The sequence below is a fragment of the Ceratotherium simum genome, chromosome 11 (genome assembly GCF_057802395.1).
Source record: "Ceratotherium simum simum isolate JZ-2026a chromosome 11, ASM5780239v1, whole genome shotgun sequence".
NCBI classification, from domain to species: domain Eukaryota; kingdom Metazoa; phylum Chordata; class Mammalia; order Perissodactyla; family Rhinocerotidae; genus Ceratotherium; species Ceratotherium simum.
Genome location: NC_141910.1, coordinates 5,833,884 through 5,854,902, shown reverse-complemented (window position 1 = coordinate 5,854,902; position 21,019 = coordinate 5,833,884).

The window sequence follows — 21,019 nt, the reverse complement described above, 5'->3', positions numbered from 1 at the left end:
ATGATCTGCTAAAGTCCCTATTCATATCATGTGCATTCTTTCTAAAGGACTGGTAAATAGGGAAGTTATGTTGAGTCATACATGATTTTTCCATCTGTTTATATTTTTGTATTAGTATTTAACAGCAGCTTAATGAAAAGTGCACTAGCACAGCTAAGCACAGGAAGCTGTACAAGAATTTGAGGCTAAATAAATTCACTCCAATTCTTCCTCTTGGGTCAATGTGGCCATATGCTTTGTCTTGGAAGTTGTTGATTCTCACCAATCTCATTATATTATTCCCTAGTCTTCATAATTCAGTATACTCAACTTTTTCTTCCACCCTCTTTCATCAAACTACATTCAGCTTTTTAAAATATGAAATCCTATATTTACTATGATATTTCTTTATTACAAATTTAAAATACGTTTTAAGTTGTTCTTAGGTGTTTATCAGGATCTTATAATTTTTGTTAGTACATTGGTTTCAAAGGTCTTAAGTGATCCACTCTATCTGTATTATTTTTTCCATGAACTCATATTTTTGTGCACAAGTTTGAAGAACATGATGATTTTCAGAAATGCAAACACCTGTATGTATAAAGTTTTTAGAACATGACTTGGCCTATAGATACATATTAGGAAATTTCTACTTTGTTCATAGCCAGGATTTGAGCCCCAAAATACAATTTGTCTTAAACACTGGAATGGGCCATATTTTTCCTAAACAGACTCTTTTTCTCTCGACTATCAATAGGAAAATATCCTTCTTGCCCTTTTCTTCTTAGCTTTTTCCTCAAGACCTTAACAATCTAATGGTAAAAGGAAAAGTTAATTTAAGAAAACATAGAAAGCACTTTCCCTAAGCTTTAGAATAGAGTATACCTGAATCACTCATTCTATGCCTCTTTTAACGAAGGACTCCAGTTCACCCCCGTCTAACCCCTAGATGTATACAGTTCTTTTGTCATTTCAGGAATAGAGGGGAGTACCAGTCAACCATAACATCATTGGCATAAATCAGAGGAGAAAATAAAAGATCATAAAGTATTAGCAAATGCATGTCCCATGCCACCTCTATTTGTGGTACCTTTATTCCTTCTCTTGGAAGCTTCATACCAACAATGTTGTCTTTTAAATCCTTCCCCACTCCCACAGCCATATTAGATTTTCTTTACCCACTTAGGACACAGGAACATAATGGGAAAGAGGAGATTTAAATCCTTAAAATGATTCTTAATGAGGGATTTGAACACTTTGTTTTTATTAAAAATTCAAAGACTTTACATACAAGCCTTCTGATACATTGTTCTCCCCTGGTGTCTGCATTTAACACAAGCAAGATTCTTCCTGGTATCTTGATGCACTACCTTAGCTGAGAAACACTATCAGAGACTGGCATCCCTAGTCAATGTTTGGTGCAAACCTCCTCCTTCTACATTGTTTTAGCAAATGACATCTCACAATTGTATAAACTCAATTCCCAAATCTTCTCTTTATTTTCACCTTTTGTCTTTCTCTCAACCCCCATGTCTCGTCAGTTGGCAAATCCATAGTTTCAATTCTGCAAAAACACTTATATCATCCCTTCTCCCCCCAGTCATTCTGCACTCTCTGCATTCAAAGTCCAGTCACCTCTCATCTAAAAGTATTTTTGCTTCAAATCATCCTTTCTCCCTCTCCCTCAAGAGTCAATCTTCAGTCCCCTTCCTAGAAACCAAATGACTATTAGTTATACTTCAAAGCATTTACACAATCATAATATTCTCTTTATTAAAATTGCATGAAGATTATAAATATATATTTATTATTATTTTCAGGAATAGGTTCATGCAATTATGGGAGCTGGTAAGTCCAAAATCTGCAGTGTAGACCAGTAGATTGGAGGCCCAGGAGAGCCAATGGTGCAGGTCCTGTCCTCCTGTGTGCAAGTAGCCTTGCTCAGGGAAGCCAGTCTTTTTGTTCTATTCAGGCCTTCAACTGATTGGACGAGGCCCACCCACATTGTGGAGGGCAATCAGCTCTACCCAAATTTCACCAATTTAATGTTAATCACATCTAAGAACACCCTTCAAGTTGACATAGCAAATGAATCATCACACCCTCTAAAACCTCAATCCAGCCAATCAGGTTTTCCATAACCTCTACTTTGCCTGCTACACACCCTCTGTTCTAGACACACTGAACACCCTTTCTTCCTTTTTCTATATTAATTTCAGCATATATTTACTAAGGACCTACTTGGTGCTGGACACTGAGGATAATATGAAAACAGGCTACTGTCTTTATTCTTTTGCCTCTTTGCCTTTGCTCATACTTTTCTTGGAATCCCCCCACTTCTCCACCCAACATCAATGCTGACAAATAAAACTCTGCTCAACTATCAAAACGTTCTCAACTCTTATTTCTTTCTTTAAATCTTTCTAAAGCATTACCATATTTACAACCCCCTCTTTTTTTTTCACTTGTACATTTGTTCTATATATTATTAATTTTTGTAATTGGGCTTATAGCACCTTTTGGTACATATACATGTGTGTGTATATACCCACACTTATCTTTTTTTTTTTTTTTTTTTCTATTTGACCCTGAATGGCTGAAGGGAGGAACTTTACATCCCACAGTAAGCAACTCCACTCCTGGTACATGGGAAATGTTAAAAAGAGACAAATAGAAACAACACCAGTGAGGACAGACTTAGTAACCTGCTTCTGCCTTATTCAGAAAAATCTATAAATTCAGGGCTTTGCATCCACGAGGAACAGAAGGTTCCTGCACTAGAAGAGAGTAGTGACAGTATATTCTCTGCACAATTTTGTTCCATTAAGTCTATGATCCTTAAATGCGAACTCTAGCTCACTCAACATAGAGAAGATTCAGGGCCATTCAGTGCCATTCAGTTTCTCAAAGGGCTTTTTTTAAAAGGATTATATGTTTAAGGCAAAACAACATTCTGAGTGTTGTGTTACGCATCAGGCGTAATTTGTTAATGGACTGGCACATTGAGCATCTTGGAAATAAAATTAGGAACCAAACCCCTTTGCACTCAAAAGGTGCAAAGAATTAGTGGAGTTAACAGGTTTTATGGAAGCATTTGCTGGTAGTTTGCTCTGACTGAATGCGAAGGCTAACCCTGTAATTGCAGAATAATGAAGCAGAATCCAAGGCAGGGATGATAAGGCCCGTGAATGTAATAATTTGATTAGCTAAGAAAGGATTTTCTAGAGCTGTTTGATCCAAACAAGATGATTCAGCTAAAGGTGCACACACTTTCCAATTATGACAGTCTCTCAATGGAGAGAGCCCGGTAGGAAGAAAGGACAAAGATGTGCAGATGAACAATAAGATTCCAAGTACTATTGTATATCTAAGACTATAATATGTTATTATCCCAAAGTCTAATTGTTTGAGAAAGATAGCACAGAAGAATGCCGTGAGATTTTGAAATTTATTTCAATATTTTTTAAAGTTGCCTTTGTTTTAGTGAGCAACAATGAGATACAAATTATACCTTTTATATAAGTTGCCTGGCCTTTTCCTAGGGTCAGGATTGTAGAACATTAGAGTGGAAAGAGATCTGAGTCACCTAAAGAAGTGGTTCCCAAATGCTGGGAGACAAGGAAGTGCTGAATTGGAAGCCTCAGCATCAGCTGGGGAGACTCTGAGAAATACAGAAGCCTGCTTCCCATTAATAAAAATTTTGACTCAGCAGGACTGAGATGGGGTCCAGGAATCTGAAAATCTCGTTAGGTGACTCAGATGTACAGCCATTTTAGAAACTTCTGTTGGATCACATGAAGCTTTTGCAGCATCACGGAAAAAAATATTTTCTCCCCACCACTTTTTTGGGAAAATCTCCTATGAAAAGGAATTAATATACAAGTCACATTTTAATAAAAAATTATTTATATTGAGTCACTAGTTTCCCTTACTATCCAACAAATTGGCCTTTGTTCTGACTTCTGGAATAAATTCATCTGCCCATTCCTTTCCCAACCAGATTTGTGCGTGCATGTCACTAAATTCACAACCCACAAAAGCAACCCAGCCCCCTTTGCCTCACACCTCATCCTCATTTCCACCAATTTCCAATTTACTGATTGCAGGAAAAGATATATGGCCATTTGCCAAGGAAGCTGTCTCAGTGCACCCAAGTGCCAGAATATAGTCACGCTTTGGCATATACATAGCACCATGTCACATAAACTATCATGATGCACCAAAGCATATGTCTCTTTCTACAAAAATTAAACAATTTTTCTGCCTGGATTAGAGAGCACAGATATTTAGACTGAAAGAGACGTCATTAACCCTTCCCTTGTTCCGCAAATAAATTGAAACCATAGAGAAATATCCAAAATAATCTAAAATAATCATATTTAATTTAAAAAAATCCAGTAAAACTTCTGCATTTTAAAAGTTGTGTCTATGTATATATGTGAGTATGTATCCAGAGTATATAGAATAGAAAGAGTTGCTGAGAGCTGGGATAGATATTTTTACAGATCTATCCGAGATAGATCTGTAAATTAGTCAAGCTAAATTATGGGATAAATCTAGATGAAAAAATTGCAACACTGTGACATTCAAGCTATCAGACTCTAAAATAATGTTCATTGGCTATTTTGAAAGGGAAGACAAAAGCATAAACACGAAAAGACACATGTTCATTTGGGGTTTTATAATTTGTCCATCTATACTTTAGAAATCACCCAGGTGACAGTTTTGCCTTGGGAATAGTACCAGATATATTTTGGTTGAATTCATATAGTACAAAATTCAGGTAAGGTTTCTGCACTAAACAATTGTGGGAAAATTTATTGACCTTCAGTCTTCACAGGAAAATCTATATACCTAGGTTTGCGTAGGTTTGAAAAGGACAGTGACTATGATGATAAAAATATGGGTATTGTTAATATCTAGATGAAATCCACCTTTGCTAAGGTCTAGGCAAGATAAATCGCTACAAAATTATGAAAAGTTTTGCACCTTCCCCTCACTCTGTCCTTATTCCTTGTAAATACCTTTTCTTTAATTGTTCCAATTTCCTCTTTTTTTCTTGAGAGCCTATAGTTATAGGTATCATTCCCATTCAAGTCTGATTGAAAAGAGCTCACATGCTAGCTCTCTCATAAGGCCATGTGCATTTTAACAGGAATCAAGTTTCCTTAAATGGATTACATAACTATGGAATTTCAGGCTCCTTACTGTTCACTCATTGAACAAGCATTTCGTGAGTGCTTTATGTGCCAGGCCCTCGTCTGGAACGTAAGGCTATGAAAATGAATGATGCTCAGTGCGCCTGCCACTAAGGAGTCATGTCTAGGAGACAGACAGGTAAACAATTATAAATTGCACATGATATAGTTAATCCAGGTTACTCTGGGAGCAGAGAGAAGGGGCATTTAATTCCCTCTGGAAAGTGTGTGTGTGTGTATGCATGCATGTGGGTTGGGACATTCAGGGGTAGGCTAGGGATAATTTTTTAATAGAAGGAAGGCATGACTTCATCTTGAGGGTTGAGAAGCTGGTTGATGGAGAAGGGCAGGAGAGCAACTCTCCAGTTGGAACAAGGATGGGCAGAAGTACAGAGGGAAGAAAAAAGAGGAATGTCTTTGAGGAATAATGCGTGGCTTGAAGGGCCAAAGGGGAAGAAATATGAAAGAGTGAGGAAAAGTAAACTACAAACATAAACAACCTATGGTTTTTAGCTCCTGAAACATTTTTGTGTTTTTATTTGTTTTACTTTGGACTACCAAGGATCAGGCGCAATTTACTCCTCTTTTCTTGGGTGATTAGGAAACAGAACAAATTTTTGAATAGGTATGATATGAACAAGATATCTATGATGGGTGATAAGCACTAAATCCTTCATTTGATTAAGTTACTAACATCATCACCACCCCCAGAGATTATTTTTGATTATTTTTTTTGCATTTCATTACAGTAGTAAAAACTTAAATGCCTTTACAGGTCATACGGATGATATAAGTTGGTCAAGTGTTGGCAAATAAATTGAGGGCTTAAGCCACCCTACTATGGGAAGCCACTATTCATCTCCCGCAGACAATGCTCCCATGGATCCAATATCAGCAGGTGTTTTAATCTTCCAAGAGAAGCCAGGAATCTGTATTTTTTAATATAAAATCTGATTTTTATATGATGGCCCATCATTTAAATTTTAAGGGAAGAAGAGAAGGAGGCAGCGAGGCTATCAGCCATCATAGATATCTTATCATATCATACCTATTCAAAATGTGTTCTGTTTTCTAATGAAGCGATACCGTTGAACTGAATTTACCCTGAAGAATTTTGATCCCTGAGTTACAACTTCTCTTAGTTCTTGAAATGGAACCTTCACATCTGTTCATTAACTTGGATTTCTCACATTTGACCATTATGATTTTCAAAAAACATACATAAATGAAACCAAAACATAATTTGGTTGATTCAGTTGTGGTGAGTAGATATGGTAGAACAAAGAATAAGTGGGTTTCTTGTCACCCAGCAGAAGTGGAAGGAGAAATCAATCTTGTTGACAAATGTTTATTATTTTTTTAACCCAAGTCTATTTAGTCTTTTCTAAAGGTAACTGATAAAACTGGAGTCATCTTCCTTTCTATTGCCTTCCACAGCAGTGTACAACTCAGTAAAATTCATTTATCAGAACCTATGGCTACATCTTTATGCTTTCTGGAAGAAAAAAGGGGGAAGAGTAAAACCACATTTTTCTGTCTTGAGATCAAGGGAAAACTGAACTTAAATGTTTGCAAGTTTTCTCTCAGTGAGCCATGCTGGTAAACTGTTATCCCAGAAGAAGAATTTTGAATAGTTTTTTAGTTGTTAGAGTAATGTAGCTATGCATGCATAGATTTTGAGATACAAAGCTAGTTAGCTTATTTCAGTTCTCCAAACAAAGAAAGCATCATTAACCCACTCTGACCTTTGAGCTTGACAGGATGCACTGTTCCCAGGAGCAAAAGGGGTGAGCACACTCACATTACTAGATTTGACAGTCAAGGCTCATGTCTGAATAAATCAGAAGGGTGTATTTCATATTCCTCAGATAAGGGCAGGCTCTCAGCAATACTGTAGTATGTTAGATTCCAACCAAGTAAGCTATGGTGATATTCAAATATATTAAAGTAATTAATATATGTAGTCATTTATTCATGACCACTAAGGACTTCAAACACAGTCAGGAATACATGATTCATACTAGAGAGTGGTATGTTTGCCAGAGACCTACTCATGAATTATTTGCTGGTTTCAAACCCAAATATGACCTCAATATTATCAGTGCTTTCCATATTTTTCTAATTTTTACTTTTATCAAAGTTATACTTTTTACACATTTGAAACATCAAATAGTACTAAAACATGTACTACAAAATAAAACAGTCCTCTGCTTCAACTTCCCCTAGACACCTGTCCTGATCGTCAGAGGTCACCATATTCAGTTTTTACCTATGCCCTCCAATGCTTTGTCTTCATATTTCTAAATAACTTGCTTATAATTGATTTTTTAATTAATACATCAGGTCATATTACTGACTTCTATGGTTGCTGAAAACTGAGCTTTCCAGTACCTCCACACAACTTCCAATCCCCCACCCTAAGTTAAGCATGTCCAGATTTTTATGTAAATAGTTTCTATTCACACGACTATAATTCCACAAATATTTTTCACTGATCTGCTCAGTAGTGCCCTCTGATAATATTTTTTTCTCTTATAGAATCTTTACAAACAGATCTGCCACAGATATATTAATAGTTTTTCCCAATCGTCAAACACAGTGACAAATCCTCTTATTACATTTCTGCAGACCTCTCCTTCTGTCTGTCTGTCGTCCTACTCTGTTTAGTCAACTTAGGTTGTGCTATTGTATTGTAGGTCAATATCTATTCTCTAAAGGCCTAAAATATATTTATCTTTATTACTGATTCAGAGTTGCCAGTGGATTGAACTCTTGGTTGAAATAAACTTTCCTCAGATTCTGAAGTCATTATTCCATTTAATTCCCAGATCTTGGATGGTTGTTAAGAAAAATAAAACTTTTTATTGTCATTTCTTTTGTATATGATTTTTCTCTTCCCTCTCTGGATACTTTCGGGTCTTTCTCTTTATTCTTGATACTCTACAATTTCATAAAGATTTGATTTGCTGTGGGCTTTTTATCATTCAACGTAGTGTCTGTTAATACATGATTAATACATAGCTCAGAAAATACATATAATCCAGTTTTAGCAAATTTATTTTTATTATGTATTTTGTCATATATTATTATATTATATTATCTATTTGAAATTTCTCTACATACATTTCCCCCTTTTATTTTTCTAATATTCTTGTCATCTCTGATAGTTGGATTGCTTGGATTGATCTCTTGTTGTTCATTTCTTGGTCTTTTTTGTTCTACTTTCTAGACGATTTCCTTGAATTTATATTCAAAATCCATTACTATTGTTCTCTTACTTTAATTATTATTTTTTAAATTTCATGTTATCTTTTTATCCTGGACATTTTAGTAGTGTTCTCTTTTTGTGTAATGTGATATCTTACTTTATATATCTGAAGCTATTGTGTGTGTGTATAAATTTTCATCTGCTTCCTGTACTGTTTGTTTTATTCAACTTTATTTCTTAATGTCCCATTCACGTAAGCTCTCTCAAACATCTGATAATCATTGACTCTCTATTCATAATTAAGAATAAGACACTGGAAAGCTGACTATGAGCTCAAGTTAACAGATGGGCATGCTGACTAGAGGACCTGAATGTAAGGTGATTGAGTGGAGAGGTAGATTTTTTGAAGAAAGATCCCACGTTTCAGATATTTTTAAGATATTTTTTTCCACAACATTGAGTTTCTTCAGAACCTATCTTGCAGGCTTTATCCTGGGGAGGATACAGAACGACTGCAGGGTGATAAAAGGTACCTCTGAATATTTCATCATTCAGGTTTCAGTTTCCATTTTATTTCTGTGATATTTATTTTGTCACCTTAGCTCTCCATGCCCCCCTCCCTTGTCACTGTATGCAGAAATCCGGAGGCTCTCAAGTAAAATATTTTCAGAGAACAACATCTATGTTGACTACGAGGTTGAGGGTAAGGCAAATTGATAAAGGAGGATGCCCATGGTTATCACAACTCTGATGACAGGTTTCTAACTAACTTCTGGTTTTAGCTTGAAGCCTCAACCCATCTTCCTTTGCAGTCTATGCCATCAAGCCGCAGGTTTTCAAAATTTCTATCCAGTAAACGTTGCTTCTCATTGCTATCCTTTTCTGTAGGTGCTCACTCTGGCTTTCAAATCAGGTATGGCTCTTTTCATCTAATAAGTCAATTAATAATCCTCTACTGCCCATTTCCACCTTCTAGGACTCTGCTGGCATATTGGCTCCACTGCTGGCTAAGCTCTCATTTTCTCAATCCTCATTGGTTTGTATCTCTCCCCCTTTACTGTCACCATAGAGAAATCTGCAGGGAAAGAGGAAATGCATTTCTGCCTTCAATTCATTATGTTTAACTCTTAGTCCAGATTTAGTATTTTTTTCCTCTGCATTTTTAAGAAGGATGAAAGCACCATTGAACTAAGTAGTAATTAAGATGGCCTTTTCAATTTTTAAAAAATTACTGTTTTCCTTCTGAAAGCAGTCTTGCGGTGATCGACAGAAATCCATTTCCATGCTTTTAATACAATCTTACTTCGCTCAGCTTTTTAGCAGTCCCTGGGTTGTTAGAATGTCTAAAATGACAGGAGAAAGTATCCACAGGCAAAAATATCTTACAGAAGAAAGGGCCCTAGGATTTCTGCCTAACATAATGGCTTTTTATTTTCCCTCCCCCTGACTAAGAGGGAAAAATCATTTTAAGAACTGACAAAACTATATCAACAGTTTTCATTAAAAACACATTCATGTCAACATTAAGTTCCCATCAATTATAATGGGACACTTATGTACGTGCAAAGTAAGGAAATAAAAACAGTAATGTAGGGCACATTGCAATCCACTTAGAAGAAGTTCATCATTTCCATAACAAAATCATAAACCATTTCAGATGCATGATTTATCACTAGATTACTGGAGAAAGATTTCTCTTTTCTCTTTTTCAATCCTTCTATCTAGTTCTTTGGCACACAAAATGCTTTCTTTCCCATAAAATGTTTAGAGACAGCATTCCTAACTCTTAGAGAAATAGCATATGTGAGAATGGACTTTACCCTTATGAGATGATGTTCCATAGGAATACATAAAACTACATGGATTAGAAACCTCCTGACAAATGTTCCACCTTCCAATAAACAGCTCAAGAGCATTATTCCTAAAAGCATTGAGATGAATTATGACCAATGGTTTGTCCCATGCCAGAAATCAAAGTATGGAAATGAAAGCAGACCTTCCAAGACTACTGCTTCACCCTAACTCTATCAGGTCCCTTCTAGCCCTTGAGCCAAATCCCTGCTCTTGAGCCCATTTACACGGAACGAGATAGACACCTACTCATCTGACTCATATAGCACTTTCTTTTCTTTACTCTAGTTGAGTGCCCTTTTTCTGGTCTGTGGGATATTCCTACCTTGGACTCATTCGTGAAAACGAATTCCAGAAGATGAAGTGGTTACTGAGATGGAGGAGCCAATGAACATTGTCACTAAGTCTCTATTTCATTTCTTCCTTCTGAATCCTGCCCACAGGAAACGGACAAGGGTTTGAAAACATAACTGATAATGATCATGAAGTAGCATTGATACATATGGGTGAAACACTTCATGATTTCTCTTGCTGTTTTATACACATTATCTATTTTGATCCTCATACCAATCATATGAGGTAGGCAGAAGGACTGAGCTTATTTCCACTTCACATAGTTTTAAAGAGGATAGGTGAGGTAACTGCACACAGAGATGGGATTAAATTATTGGGATTCACACATCAAATCTAAACCTCTTGCCAATCTGGTGCAGGGCTTAGCCTTTTCCTTTTACAGCAGCATGGAGTTCAACTGCAGCATTTTGCCTCTATTCTGTTTTCTTCCTTTCCTTTTTCGTCCCTGAGCCATTAGAAATAAAAGGCACCCAAATGGGAAAGGAAAAGTTAAAATTGTCTCTGTTTGCAGATGACATGATCTTATATATCAAAAACTCTAAAGACTCCATAAAAAACTGTTAGACATAATAAATGCATTCAGTAAAGTTTCAGATTACAAAATCAACATACCAAAATCAGTTGCATTTTTATATACTAACAGTGAGTTATTTGAAAGCTATTAGGAAAACAATCCCATTTACAATAATATCAAAAAGAATAAAATACTTAAGAATAAATTTAATCAAGGAGATGAAAGATCTGTACACTGAAAACTATAAAGCATTGTTGAAACAAGCTGAAGAAGACACAAATAATTGGAAAGGTATCCCATGTTCATGGATTTGAAGAATAAATATTGTTCAAATGTCCTTACTACCCAAAGCAATCTACATATTTAATGTAATGCTATCAAAATTCCAATGGCATTTTTCACAGAAATAGAAAAAACAATTCTAAAATTCATATGGAACCAGAAAAGACCCCCAATGGCCCAAGCAATCTTGAGCAAGAAGAACAAAGCTGGAGGCATCACACTTCCTGATTTCAAACTACATAGTAAAGTTATAGTAATCAAAACAGTATGTTGCTGAAATAAAAAGAGACACATAGATCAACAGAACAGAATAGAGAACCAGAAATAAACTCATACATACACATTCAACTAATTTTCGACAAAGGTGCTAAGCATACACAATGGGGAAAAGATAGTCTCTTCAATAAATGGTGTTGGGGAAACTGGAAATCCACATGCAAAAAGGATGAAACTAGACCACTATCTTACACCACACACAAAAATCAACTCAAAATAGATTAAAGACTTAAACATAAGACTGGAAACTGTAAAAGTGGCAGAATAAATCATGGAGGAAAAGCTCCTTAACTTTGCTCTTGGCAATGATTTTTTGGAGATGATGCTAAAAGCACAGAAAACAAAAGCAAACATATACAAGTGGAACTACATCGCACTAAAACGTTTCTGCACAGCAAAGGAAACAATCAACATAATGAAAAGGCAACTTATGAAACAAGAGAAAATATTTGCAAACCTTATATCTCTTAAGAGGTAATATTCAAAATATTATATTTTATATTATATATAAAACATATAAAAAATATATAATATATTTTATTAAAATTTATAAAATTTATATTAATTTATAAAATTTATATAATTTATATATTATATATAAATATAAAATATATAAAATTTATATAATTATATAATATATAAAATTTATTATAATTCAAAAAATTATAAAATATATAAAATATTATATTTTGGATATTAACTCTTAAAACTCAATAACAACAATAATAAGAAACCCAAACTCCCAATTAAGAAATGGGCAAAGGAACTGAATATTTTTCCAAAAAAAGACCTGCAAATGGCTAACAGGTATATGAAAAGATGCTCATCACTAATCATAAAGGAAATGCAAATCAAAACCACAATGAGATATCATTTCACACCTGTTTGAATGACTATTATTAAAAAGTCAAGGAGGATGTTGGCAAGGATGCAGAGAAAATGGAACCCTTGTACACAATTGGTGGAATGTAAATTGGTAAAGCTTTTATGCAAAAGAGTATGGTGTATCCTCAAAAAATAAATATAGAACTACCATATAATCCAATAATCTCACTTAAGGTATACATCCAAAGGAAATAAAGTCACTATATCAAAGAGATATCTGCATTCCCATGGTCATTGCAGCATTATTTGTAATATCCAAGATACAAAAACTACCTAAGTGTCTGATGATAGATGAATAGATAAAGAAAACGTGATACACACACACACACACACACACACACACAACAGTATAGTATTCATCCTTAAAAAGAAGAAAATCCTCCAATTTGTGACCAAATGGATACTCTTGGAAAACATTAAGCTAAGTAAAATAAGCCAGATGCATAAAAACTAATGTTGCATGATCTCACGTACATGTGTTACCTTAAAAAAAATAAAAATAGCCAAAACTTATAGTAACAGAGACTAGAAAAGTGGTTACCAGAGGCTGGGGCATGGGGGAAAAAGTGAGATTAAAAAAATATATATATAGAGAATTGTGGTTGCCAGGTAGGGAGGGGGTCATGGGAAGTTATTGTTTAATGGATACAGAGCTTTAGTTGTACAAGATAAAAAGAGTTCTGGGGATGGAATGTGGTCATGGTTGCTCTACAATATGAATGTACTTAACACCAGTGAACTGTACACTTAAAATGTTTTGATATGATAGTAAATTTTATGTTACATATATTTTTCCACAAGAAAAAACTGGGATTAAAAAAAGAAAATGAAGGCAGAAATACATAATGTTGGGTTCATGGATCTGTAAGGAGGTCTTTAGACATGAGAGAGAAAATAACTCACTTGAAATTACTTGCAAATTGTGTATCCTCCCTCTCCCCATTTGAGGAGAGATTCCAGTAGCTTTCAGCAGAGACTTAAGTAATGCCAGATATGAAAATTAAGAAGGCTAAGAAAAGTTCTATCAGATTATTGTAATTTAAAAGTTATCAAAATCCAAAGGTTTTATTGTTAGATTTACATGTTAAATTGACATATCTAATACCAATAAATTATATTATGTGTTTTCTAATCATTACAAGTAGTCTAGAGTTAGCAAATATTCTGCTTAAATGTCTAGGCTTGGCTCTCAAATTTCAAAATACTCTGAATTTGCAGATCTATTTCCTTCCTCATTTAACAGTCAAGAATTGGTGTCCAGAGAGAGTAAATGGCTTGGCCAAGGTGACACAATGCCTATTTTTCATTCTAACTAAAACCGAGAACTGCCAGATACCTTATTCTCCTTAAGGTCAGGGGACACCTAGAGCTTTATGAAATAATAATTAAGATTTATTACGAGCTTAGTATGTACCACTGATTTAAGCATTACATACATAATGGCCTGTCTCTCTTTACAACGTTATCATGAATAGGTGCTTTTTAGTTCTCACAGCATCTTATGAGTTGATGCTTTCATTTTACAGGTAAGGAAAGTGAGGCTTATAAACATTAACTTGCTTATGATCAGATAGGAAGTGACAGTCAGGTTCAGACTCAGGTAGGTCTGACTCTAAAGGCCCAACTCTTAACCACTATAATTCTTGAATTATAAATGAGGACTGAGCTATAGTCATAGGCACAGATGGTACATCTGATTTGATTCAAGATTATAGTGCTCTATGGCACAGAGATGTAAAAGCATCCAGAGGCTTAGAGCCCTGTGAAAGAAATTTCTACTTCAAATCTCTTGATAATACAGAATAATAGAAAGGCTAAGGAGGTAATTATTACTATTAATTTTTAAACCAACAATAAGCAGATGGTAGAGATGAATCTAGCCACCCAAAGCAGACCTCCAGAAAAGGGAGAGCTAATATCCTAGCTTTGCCACTTATTAGCTGGAAAACTTGGGTAGGTCCCTTAACCTCTCTTCTTCTCAGTATCGTCTGAAACCTATTACTTCTCACCTACTCTGTTTCTTCACTACTGAAATTAAAACTTTCTCTCCTGTATCCCTTTCTACTAGATCATTTTTAAGGTCATTCAAATGTGATAGAACAGATCCTATTGAAAAGAACAACAAAAACAACAAAACCTGCTTGTACCAATATTTCAACTGCAGCTCTGCCTCTCTGTCCCTCTTCACAGCAAAAATATCTTAAAAGTGTTGTTTAGAATTTTTATATCCATTTCTTATGTACTAATCTCTCTCTTTTAAAAATGTCTAAAATGAAATACAGCATACCTTAAAAACTGGTGATGTAAAACAGCCTATTAAGAAAGAAGGAATAAAATGGACATCCATGTTTTCATCTCTTGGTGAAAGAAATGGAAAGTTACTAGTAACTTACGGGTAGACTGTGTACTCCTGACCCCTAATCAGGAGTACACATTGTTCTGATTATTTTGTTAATTGTGCCTTATTTTTCTTTATAGTGTTAATATATGTATGCATTCCTAAATAATATTTTGTTTAGAGTTGACTACTTTTGAAATTTATATTACTATAATAATTCCATGTATATATTTTGGTGACTGGCTGCTTTTACTAATCAGGAGGTTTTCTGAGATTTAACTATGCTGATATGTGTAGCTGTAATTTATTCCCTTGTTCTGTTATACATTGTTCAATTATATAAATAGATACTAATTTATTTCTCCATTTAACCATTAATGGACATTTGGGTTGTTTCTATCTGTACTATAAACAAGCCTGCTACATTCTTTAACATATAGCCTATGCAAACAACTGCAAGAATTTCTCTGGAGTACATACTTATGAGTGGACTGGAAAGTGTTTAAATTTACTAGTAATGCACACGTTTGCAAAGTATTTGAGCCAATTTTTACTTTTATCAGCATATGATGAGAGTTCCTTTTTTGCTCTACAACCCTACAAAGAGATATTACCTGATATAAATGTTTTGCCTATACTTTCAAATATTTGCTCAATTTTCTACTGATTCTCTTGAATACTTTATTATTGATTTGCAAGATTCACCTATATATTGTGCATAGCAATATCATGAGAATTAAATGTATTACAATATCTTCTCTTACTTTGTGAATTTATTTTCATTTTGGTTTCTTGATGACCAAGTTAATTATATCAATCTTATATTTTGGGTTTCATTTCATAATTAAGTCTTTAATTCATCTTAAATTAAATTTAGTGTATGGACTGAGGTGGGATAGCCGTTATCCAGTAAAATTCACTAAAATTGTTCTTCCTAAACCTATTGATCTAAAACGCCTGATCTGTCATTAATTAACTTTCTATATATGGGTGGGCTATTTCACGGCATTTACATGATTTGTTATTTTTTATCTCTATCTTAGTCTTTAACACACTGTAATTAAATAGACATACAAAAAAGGGCAAAAAACCAAAAATGAATAATTACAAAGCAAACACTCATGTAGCCAATACTCAGATTAAGAAATAGAATTCTTCCAACACTCTGTAAGCCCTTCTTGTGCCTCTCCCTAAACTCTAATTCTCCATCTTCCTCAAAGTTAGTTTCCTTATTTCTACAGCTACAGTTTTTCTTATTTTGTTGAATTTTTTAAATGGAAGCATCTGATATTCATTCTTGTGTGTCTAGTTTCTGTCATTCAATATTATATTTGAGCCTTTGTGTAGCTGAGAATGGTATTTGCTTGAATTCACCAAAAAGTGACAATTGCATTAGTAGAGAATTATTTCCCACATTTTTTCTCTCCACTCTCTATGTTGTTGCCCTATTGTTATCTAAAATATAATTTTGGAAGAACATACCTGAGAAAAGTTTGTTTTTGTACATTTCTGGGTAAACTTTTTTTCACATAGATGTTTTTAAATTTGGACACAGCTATGTACAAGATTAGTGTACTGGAAGATATGTGAGTAGAAATTATCCAGACTGAAGCACAGAGAATAAAACAAAATTATATAAATTTTGGTATGACAAAAATTTGATTATATGTATATTTGTATTTCTAGTTAGATAACAGAAATAAGAATTGAATTGTTAAATATTGTTTATATGTTAAATATTGAATATGTTTGGAAATGTTAAATATTGAATATTTAACAATATAAACATTTCCAAAATTGACCAAAGACTTCAAATCACAGAATCAAGAATCTTTAACAATCCTCAAGCAGTGTACAAAAACACACATACTGTTGCAGGTTGGGTTCCCTTATAAACTGAATCTGAGATGAATATTTGCATATTGGAAGCTTATTAGGGAGTGCTCTTAGGATTAACACCTGTGGAAGAGTGGAGTAAGCAGAATTGGTCACAGGGAGAAGTTGAAATGCAATGGAATTTTAAAGGTTTCAACTAATCCCACAGGGATCTCTAAAGTCAGGGCAGTCTTTCAGAGTTTTCTGAACTGGATGGGGGCAGGGCCTTTATATGTCTGCCTCAACCGGTAATTGAATGTGAGTAGCCCCCAGGAAAGGAGTGCGACCTTGAGTAAGGTGAATCTCTTAGAGAAAGCTTTAAAGATAGAGTATACAGTCAGCCCGTTGTATCTGCGAGTTCTGCATCCTCTGATTCAACCAACCACGGATCGTGTAGTATGTTTACGATCGTCAGTTGGTTGAATCTGTGGATACAGAACCTATGAATACTGAGGGCTGACTAAGGGATCTGAGCATCCGTGGATTTTGGTATCCTCAAGGCGTCTTGGAACCAATTCCCCCCAACCCTAGTACCGAGGGAGACTGTAATTGATTGCCAAGACTCTTAGAAATGAGAGAATGAATGCTTCAGTCCTGGAGGGAAAATCTGGGTGGCACATAATACCATCTACTACACATACAGAGACACACCTAGGCACATGTTAAAAACCAAGATCAAAGAGAATATTTTCAATGCTATTTGAGTAAAAAGGTCATTACCGTTAAAAGAAACAGACTTAAACTGACTTCTCATTCAAAATCATAAAAATGAAAAAAAAAATTGAGTAACAGCCTCAAAGTGCAGAAAAAGGAATAACTGCAACTTGGAAATCTATAATACAGAAAAAAAAAATCCTTAAAAGTAAATGTGTATTAAAACCATCCGTAGACACAAAAAGAGAGAATTTATGGCTATCCAAGGAACGACAAAAGAAGTCTTATAAGGATTTCTTCAGAAAGAAAAAAAAAATAATCCCAGATAGAAAATCACAGAAGTCTGAGAAGGAATAAAAATAAGGAGCAAATGAGTAGCTATATATGAACATTCACTAGATTGTTGGTAATATTCTATTTATTTTTTTGTATGGGTGGTTTTTACGGTTCACATTTTAAAAATACTTTATGCTTTACAAGGATAAATTTTGCAGTTTTCAACATGTATGTTGCACTTACATCACACACTGTTAAAATAAAATAAAATGGAGACCAACCTTGAAGATTCCACATGTAAACAAAACCATTTAAGGCACTTAATGGTTTAGCCTAGTTTATTTCACAAACATAAGCAAAACTTAGGTTACTTATTGTAAATGCCTCTGATAATCATAAATGAAACTTAAGTCATCTTTCTAAAATGTTATAAGATAATCACTTTTAACCAATTCTCTACTGTCTGGAAACCCCGATTGTAATAACCGATAATTGTAAAAGTTAAACAACTTGCTCATTTTCACTTTATAAGCCATCCATGCCTCAGAACTTCATGCCAGTTTGGGGTTTGAAGTCTCCTTGTTCATGAACAGTTTGTTTCTCACTCAGTAAAATATTCCTATCAAGTAAAGTTCTCTAAATTTTTATTTGATAACACACACAAACAATACCTTTACACGTTGAATCCTTTGTTCTATTTTTAAGATACAGGTTCTTTTCAATACCTCAATGTCGTGATTTTCTCCCTTTCTGTTTACTTATCATTGAATATATTCCTGGCTTATGCTAATGTACAGAATTACTGGATTTAACTTGATTCTTTATCTTTTTTGTTATAGATATAACTACTCCACTCAAATCTTAAACTGTGACTGAAAAGCTTATCTTTTTTTTAATTGAGGTGTCCATGAGAGAAAGGATGGATTCTTTCTTATTTATGATTGTGCCCAACTTTATATCACCAAATTTAAGGGGCTTCAATCTATCCCTTTTACACATTAGTAAAATTGCATTTTTGATAACAGCAGTCCCAAAATTAAAGTGAAGAACAAGTGGATTGTGATGAGTGAGGAAAGGGAAGAAGTGTTATCAGCCTGAGAAGAATGCTCCCACACGGAAAGGGGAAGGATTCCCAGCTCCTGGTCAGTGAAGAGCCCATTTTTTCTGTTGGAGACATATGGCAGGGTTATTTGGATTAAACGTACCTCACACATTGCTTCAGGGTCTACTCTAATTTTGATCAGTCAGAATTCTCCTGATGCTTAGGAGAGTACTGAACACTAATCTTAGTTTCTATTGGCAATGACAAATTCATGCCTTTTTCTCTTATTAAAATTGGATGGTGAAGAGGTGAAGGACACATTTCTTTCTACTCTCACACTAGAAAATTCTCTCACCCATATTGATCATATTTAATTCATTTTATTTAATAAATCTCTGTGAGCCATTTCACAGTAAGGCAGCATATAAATATCTAATTTTTTTAAAAAATACAGGCTGTTTTCATTATTGTATTGATAAGGGTATATTAACCCGAATTTATTTAGCATTTGAATTTATTTAACCCCTTTCATCTAATAATATTATCACCACACAAATATTTGATTATCACTTAGTTTCCTACATAGGTCTGCCTATACTAATTTTGGTCTTTAAAACATCCTACTTTAAAGAAAAAAAAGTGCCATTTTTTCCCCAATGGTTTTCATGTCACTTAACGATGAATGGCTCCTATTATGAGTTCTCAAATAGTGGATGGGATGTCCGGCTTCAGTTTGGTTTTGCTACTGACAAACTTCTTGACATCAGCAACTCTCTTCAACTCTCTAAGCTTTAATTTCATTTTTTCTCATTCGATAAAATGAGAGAATATTACAGTAAACGATCTTTGTTTCCTTTTGGCTCTGATTCTCAAGCACTTCTATGAAGTGCTGAAGTTTGTTCCGGGTTATAAGGTAAGCTAGCAATAGAATTGGAAATAAAGCCCCCTGGATATATTTTTAGCTATAATGAGATGACCTAGAGAAAAGAGAGAAATTTCATAAACAAGAGAGAGTAGAAGAATAAATGAATCAAAGATGATACAGATAGAAAGTAAGGCAGGGGCGAACTCAAGATGGCGGCGTAAGCAGACTCGGAACTCACCTCCTCCCGTGGACACAGCCAATTTAGTACTACTTGTGGAAAAATTACCCCTGAGACAGAACTGAAAACTGGATAAGAGGAACTCCTGCAACAAAGGACAATCCTAACTGAGGTGGAAGAGGCAGAGACTCCCTTCTGGAGAGGAAAAACCACGCCTTCACAAGCCGCCAGCTTCACGGCCGCCGGGAGCAGCGCACAGGGACACAGCCCTCCCTGGAGGAGCAGGGACCTGAGTGGGGGAGTGCCGCCACTGGGGGCATTTTGTGGACCCAGCACAATCGAGACGAGTGGCATAATATCTGACTTTGCCTGCTACTAAAACATTGGGGAGTACCCCAAGAAAAGTTGGTTCACAAAGACTAAAACCGGCTCTTAAAGGGCCCACGCGCAAACTCACCCGTTTCAGAAAGCATCCTAAAATCACCAGAAAGAAAGGTGCATAGTGCTGTGGTGAAAAGAGACTCACCTGATAGGCTCTGAGTGTATCTCGGTGAGAGGTGAGACCTCTCCAGGGACTGGGACATTGGCGGCGGCCATTGTTGTGGCCTGGTGTGGGCGTGCTGACACAGATGCCATTGGAGTTCTCCCTGGGGCCTGCTAGCCCAGGGACTGCCCCACCCGCTAGAGCACCGATGTAATCCAGCTCAGCCAGGGCAGGCAGCCCACCCTAGAGAATGGCCCCACCCAACAACAAGCCATCAGGCAACTTGTGGGCCTGCATAGATTGGTGACTGGATTCTCTGCAGCCTGGCAACTGAGCCGACTTTAGCAGGGCAGGGTATGCACAAGGAGCCGGTGGAAAGTGTGGGGCAGTGGCGGAGTGTGTGGAGCTCCCACCGTGGAGAGACTGGGTCCGCTTCAGGAGGTCGGGGCACGCAAACAGGGCAGAACTGTGTTGACTGTGTGTGTGGACCTGTGGGAGGCAGGGCTTGTCAGCTGCAGAAGACTTGTGCTTCTCAAAGACCCACATAGGGGGTTTGCCCCACCTTCCAAAGCCTGAAACAATTGGGTGCTCCCGTGCCTGAGGCCAGCCCCACCCAGCTGCAATCCTCACAGAGCTAACAAGAGACCTCATAGGCTAGAGGCTTACAACAATTGTAAGGCCCTGAGCCTAACAACCTGCCACGCTGGGGGTCCACTCACTTAAAAGAAATACTGCAACACAAATGTGGTATTAGAACTTG